Here is a 5910-nt window from a genome sequence, read left to right as displayed (position 1 = left end):
TGCAACTCTTAAAGTCTTGTTTTTTACATTTAGATCTTTAATCCATCTGGAATCTGTGTTTATGTACAGTGTGATGTGAGGATCTGTTGATTGAATGTTTAGGAATTCAAACTTTATAAGTGTTTTGAAATGTTTTCCTTAACACATACTAAATTTCCATGAATATTTTCTTATTCTCTTGCTTAAAACCCAGAAATAATTTCCCATGGTCTTTAGAATAAAATTCAAATTCCTCACCCTGGTTTAAAAGGCCCTTGCCTGCTTCTGTAATTCACCTGCTATTCTGCCCCTGCATGCTGTGCTCCAAACATAGGACTTCCTTCTGTCCAGTTTGAGCTCATTTCAGGCTGAGTTTTGCACCAACTCTACAAATGCTCGTTCCTTTTCCTGATGCTCCTCTACAGCCTTTGTGCAGCTGGTTCTTGTGAGTCCTGCAGCTCTTGGCTCAAAGGCTACGTCTTCAGTCTTTCTTGGACCACCCAGCCTCAAGCGCCCACCCAGGCACTACCATCTCAGCCTTGGTTACCCCAGAGCATCTACAATTCATTTTAATATCAGGAGTGAGGTGAGGAGTCAGGCTCTTTTATTCTCCCCTCCAGTGTGGGAAGCCAGTGACTTTAAGACCATTTGGGGGGGGGGGGGGGGGAGGAAGACCATTTGCTAAAAACCCTCATCTTTTGACTATGCATTTGAAATGCCAGCTTCATCATATGCTCAATTTCCTCTTGCATTCATATCTACTTATGGACTGAACTCTTTTTCTTTTCTTACTTATTGTTGCTTTAATTATTGTAGAGTTAAAATGTTTTCATATCTGATAAGGCTAGACCATGCTTTTTAATTTTCTGGCCATTCATGCATGCTTTGCTTTTAGAAAAGAAAAGATTTGCACTGTGGGTGTAGGTAAAGAGGCAAAGGTAGACGTGGGCTCGCCTGATGGAAGTTTCTCACAGTATTCCAGGAGAGAGATGGTGGGAGACTACAAGATAGAATAGCTTACCTAATCCATTGTATCCTGAATTTCAGTCATTTTCAGTATACCACTTTTAGAATTTTTGACATATCTATATGTCACCTGAGCTATTATTAATTTAACACTTTCAATAATTCAATTCACTTTTATATTTTAAATATTTATATTAGACTTATCCTATGTAACATCTGTAAAAGCACAGATTAGACATAGTAGTTATATTTCTCTAATATATTGAACTGAATAGATCACAATGAAAATAAACATTGTTTGTGCATGCACATTATTCTGTGTACTACCAGCAGTTTGAGAAACACTAATCTGAGCAAACCAGTCTCCTCAGTTTTCCAGATGAAAATTTTCACTCAGAAGGGGCCATGTGGACTAGCTGCTCATAGCTGTTGATTGCACAGGTGGGTTCAGTTTATGAAATCATCAAGATATTTACTTATAAACTCTTTCTACAAGATTTTTGTAATTCAATAAAAAGTTTTCCAAGTAAGCTTTAAAGTTTTGAAAGTATTGCTGTGTTGTTTTGTGTTAATAAGATATATTACATGTGGCCCGGCCAGTATGGCTCAGTGGTTGAAACTGGAGGTCATGGTTTGATTCCTGGTCAGGACACATACAAGGGTTTGGAGCTGAATCCCCAGTGGGAGGCATGCAGGAGGCAGCTGATCAAGAATTCTCTCTCATCATTGATGTTTCTATCTCTCTATTCCTTTCCCTCTCTGAAATTAATAAAAACATAATTTTAAAAATCCATTACATGTGCCCTTACATAGGTCAAGCAAAGAAATGGACTGATGAAGTGAAGAATAGTTTCATGAAGTTAAAACATGGCAGCAGTTCTCTTCTTTGGAGTCACTGCAAGCAAATCCATCCTCCCCAAGACCAAGGGGCCACAGGTGGTATCGCAGGCCAGTCAGAACCGTGGCAGGATAATATGTCAGTGAGTGATGTGTAGGGCAGAATTAAATAATAATGCCAAATGCCAGAGCCTCAATGCCATTTCCTCTTAGTCTTTATTGAAGGCAAACAGAGATAAATGGAAAATGCCATCCTGACCCCACGGAGATCAAATTAAGGCACAAGATTGCAGGGAATCAGATATCTTGTTCTGACCTGTCACAAGCACTTACTCAGATACAAACAAGAACAGGCCACACACCTTTTTTTATTTTTTGTTTTTTTACCATCAGGTACTTCTGGCTTTTAGACTCATTAATTCTCTGCTTTTAGAGTCTAATAGCTGGCTGAGAGCCCATAGCACTGATGAAATTAACAAAATGATTGACACTAAAATCTCACTGCCCAAGAGAAGCTGCTGCCTCCGGGCATGGAGATTCAAATAGCTTATGTCTTTTTGTCCTTTAAAAACAGTATAAAAGAGCAGCTTGAATGGCAGGAGACCTGGCAGCAGCCTGGCAGCCCAAGTTCCCCCAGACACTAGGAGTGCCCAAGCCCTCAGGCACCCAGCACACGCCCAGCCCGCTGCCAGGATGCCCAAGAGAAGGTCAGGTCTGTGGAGGGGGCAGCCAAGAAGGAGCCCAAGAGGAGGTTGACCGGGTTGTCAGCCAAACCTGCTTCTGCAAAAGTGGAAAAGAAGCCCAAAAGGCAGCAGGAAAGGAAAAATCAGCAGACAACAAAGTGCAAAGGAAAGAGAAAAGGGGAGCCAAGGGAAAGCAGGCGGAAGTGGCTGACCAGGAACCTAAAGAAGATCTACCTGTGGAAAACGGAGAAACTAAAAATGAGGAGAGTTCAACTTCAGATGAAGCAGGAGAAAAAGAAGCCAAGTCTGATTAATGTCATATACCATATCTTATCAGTGGTCCCTGTCTCCCTTCTTATACAATCCAAAGGAATATTTTTATCAACTATTTTGTAAATGCAAATTTTTTAGTAGCTCTAGAAACATTTTTAAGAAGAAAGGAATTCCATCTCATCCCATTTTTTAAAAGTATAAATGCTTTTTTTAAGTGGTGAAATCGTTCGTTGGTTGTTTATTTTTGATACAACCAGAAAATAGTGGGATATTGAGTAGGAGAGACTTTGATTGTCTTGGGTGTCAGCTTAACATTCCATAGATGGGGGTAGTTTTGATATCCTACTAGAGGCCCAATACATGAAGATTTGGGCAAGAATAGGCCTTCCTTCCCCTGGCTGCCAGCACTGGCTTCCCTCTGGCACCCAGACCCGGGCCTTTGCTCTGGCCACTGCCTTCTGCCTTGGCTCTGGCCCTACCACCCTCCTGTAGCTCCCTCCACCCCCAAAGCAGATGTCCTGCCCCACCCTGGCCAATCCATGCCTGCACCATCACCATCGCCATGGCAACAACACAAATTACCTGGCCTTGCCGCCATCTTTGTCACATCAATTTGCATATTCCCTCCTTATTGGCTGTGGGTGCCACCATCTTTGTCGTGGAGTAACAATCAATTTGCATATCCTGTCTGTATTAGATAGGATAATACAAAGCCTACTAAATGGCAATTTGGAGTCAGTCATGCATTTACTATGTTTTGGACATTTTAAATTACTTTGATTTACATGTTTTTGGTAGAATTGTTTTCTAAAGAAAACCACTCCTTGATTTTGGCTCTCCCTGTCAGAATTCTGTGCATCTGTAATATCTTTGGTGGTAGTCCAGTTTTCCTAGTAACTTTTGTCAGTGTGTTGTGAAAGATTAAAAATTTAATTATGTAGTATATATGATATTAAATTATGAATTAGTGGGACTTTGATGTAACAGTGTATCAATACTTGAAGATATTGGTACTTATACTCTATTAAGGAGAATTAGCCTCTAAATTTTAAGCTGGAAAGTCACTGAAATAACTGTTTAGAAAAGAATCACAACTACATGACTTTACATTTTTGGTACGTATGCTAAGGATTGTGTACAAATTGATATGTCTGTGTACTGATCCTCAAAACAAACAATAAAGTCTCAATTATGAAAGGAAAAATAAAAACGGCATAAAATAAGTCAGCTTCTTTCTGTTGGTAGCCATGGAAACTAATCTCCAATATTTCAGTGACTGCGTGATACTGAGAACTACAGCATTCTTCAAGGGCATCTATTAATTTGCTTCACATTAAAAAACAATAAAACTAGGATGACTTTCAAATTAAAGCTGTAGATTTTCTATTATAAGTCCCATTGGTTTCATGACTATGTGGGGACCAGTTGAATAGGAGAGGCCCATGCAGGAAGACTGCTGGTTGGAGGAAAATTGGGAGGCTTGTTTTTCCCAGTCTCTCAGAGGCCTGTTCATTTCCTGTTTCCTTCCACTTAGATCTCCTTCCCCATGGTGCCTCTGCACGTCAGTGTGGAAGTGTTTCTTACGTCTGAATACTTCTCATGTCTGACCTTCCTGACCTTTAAAAGCCTTCTGTCTCCATCCAAGAGTCCCCAAGGAACCTGCCTGCAAGGACACATTCACTCTGAACGTACACGGTTAGGCTGATCTAGTTGCTTAACACGGAAAGCTTAGGGGATCTTTTGACAATTAAATTTCATCAGAAGTTTCTCCAAATCTAACTGCACAGCATTGCCAGCTTCTCTTCTTGTTTCCCTCTGAACAATTGACATAACCCTTTTGTTTGGTAAACTGTCTAGGTAAGGATTACTGTGAGGCTTCCAATGACAGTTGCAGGGAGTTTAGTACCAGGAGCTTAGTGCCATCTACCAAATGAACTCTCAAATGGGGGTTTAGGACACAGTCGTGGAACAGAGCACCTGCCAGCACAAGCCTGCATTGGCAATTTAAAGCCACAAGGAATATAGTCAATAATATTGTATGATGTCAGATGGATATCACACTTATTGGGGGATATCACACTTCATAAGGTACATAAATGTTGCCCTACCTGGTTTGGCTCAGTGGATAGAGAGTTGGCCTGTGGACTGAAGAGTCCTAGGTTCAGTTTTGGTCAAGGGCACATGCCCGGGTTGTGAGCCCAATCCCCAATAGAAGGCATGAAGGAGGCAGCCAGTCAATAATTCCCTCTCAGCATTGATGTTTCTCTCTCTCCCTCTCTGAAATCAATAAAAAAAAATGTTTTTTAAAGGTACATAAATGTATAATTACTATTATATGCCTGAAATAATATAATATTGTATGTTAATTATAACTAAGAGAAAAGTTTAAATAATAATCTAAAAAGAAAAGGTAAAGCCACTCCTTGGTGAAGTAAGGACAGGGTAGGAGTGAGGGGGTCAACCATTCAGAAAGTGGCAGAGGTGCTGGCGGCAGGTGCAAGACAGAAACCACCAGAAGAAGGAGTGCACCTGGGCAAAGAATTCCTCTCTCTCTCTCCCACCACAAGCTGCTGAGGCCAACGGCCCACCCAGCCCATCATAACTGAGCTTGCGTGGTGCACCTTTATTTTCTCCTCATCTTTCACATTTACAATCTGGTGGAGACGAAGAGATTTTATTTATTTATTTTTTTTAAATTTGTGAATCATAGTTGTTATTTTAGGAAGTCCACATGTCCCTTCCACTCCCAGGTGGTGCTATAAAATAGGCAGTTCTGGATTTGGAGAGGCAAGGGTCTGACTAAGATGCGATGCACTTTTCTGGAAGCGTATTTAAATCTTTGTATTCTTTTGGAACATACGTGCTCAAACATATCGTCACAGTTTTACGACATGGTATAATTCTTTACTTGGTTCAGCATAGTTTTATTTCCTTTAAAAATTCATTTGATGGCTGAAACCGGTTTGGCTCAGTGGTAGAGTGTCAGTCTGCGGACTGAAGGGTCCCTGGTTCGATTCTGGTCAAGGGCATGTACCTTGGTTGCAGGCACATCCCCAGTGGGGGGTGTGCAAGAGGCAGCTGATCGATGATTCTCTCTCATCAATGTTTCTAACTCTCTATCCCTCTCTCTTCCTCTCTGTAAAAAATCAATAAAATATATTTTTTTAAAAAT

At 40.7% G+C, this 5910-nt stretch overlaps 1 pseudogene; it reads left to right on the top strand.

The window, feature by feature from the left end:
* The first annotated feature begins 1812 nt into the window (after positions 1–1812).
* Positions 1813–3050, top strand: LOC118708437 (annotated as a pseudogene).
* The last annotated feature ends 2860 nt before the right edge of the window (positions 3051–5910 follow it).

The sequence above is a fragment of the Pipistrellus kuhlii genome, unplaced genomic scaffold (genome assembly GCF_014108245.1).
Source record: "Pipistrellus kuhlii isolate mPipKuh1 unplaced genomic scaffold, mPipKuh1.p scaffold_m20_p_6, whole genome shotgun sequence".
NCBI classification, from domain to species: domain Eukaryota; kingdom Metazoa; phylum Chordata; class Mammalia; order Chiroptera; family Vespertilionidae; genus Pipistrellus; species Pipistrellus kuhlii.
Note: the sequence above shows the minus strand (reverse complement) of the source record. Positions and strands in the feature narration are given on the sequence as shown.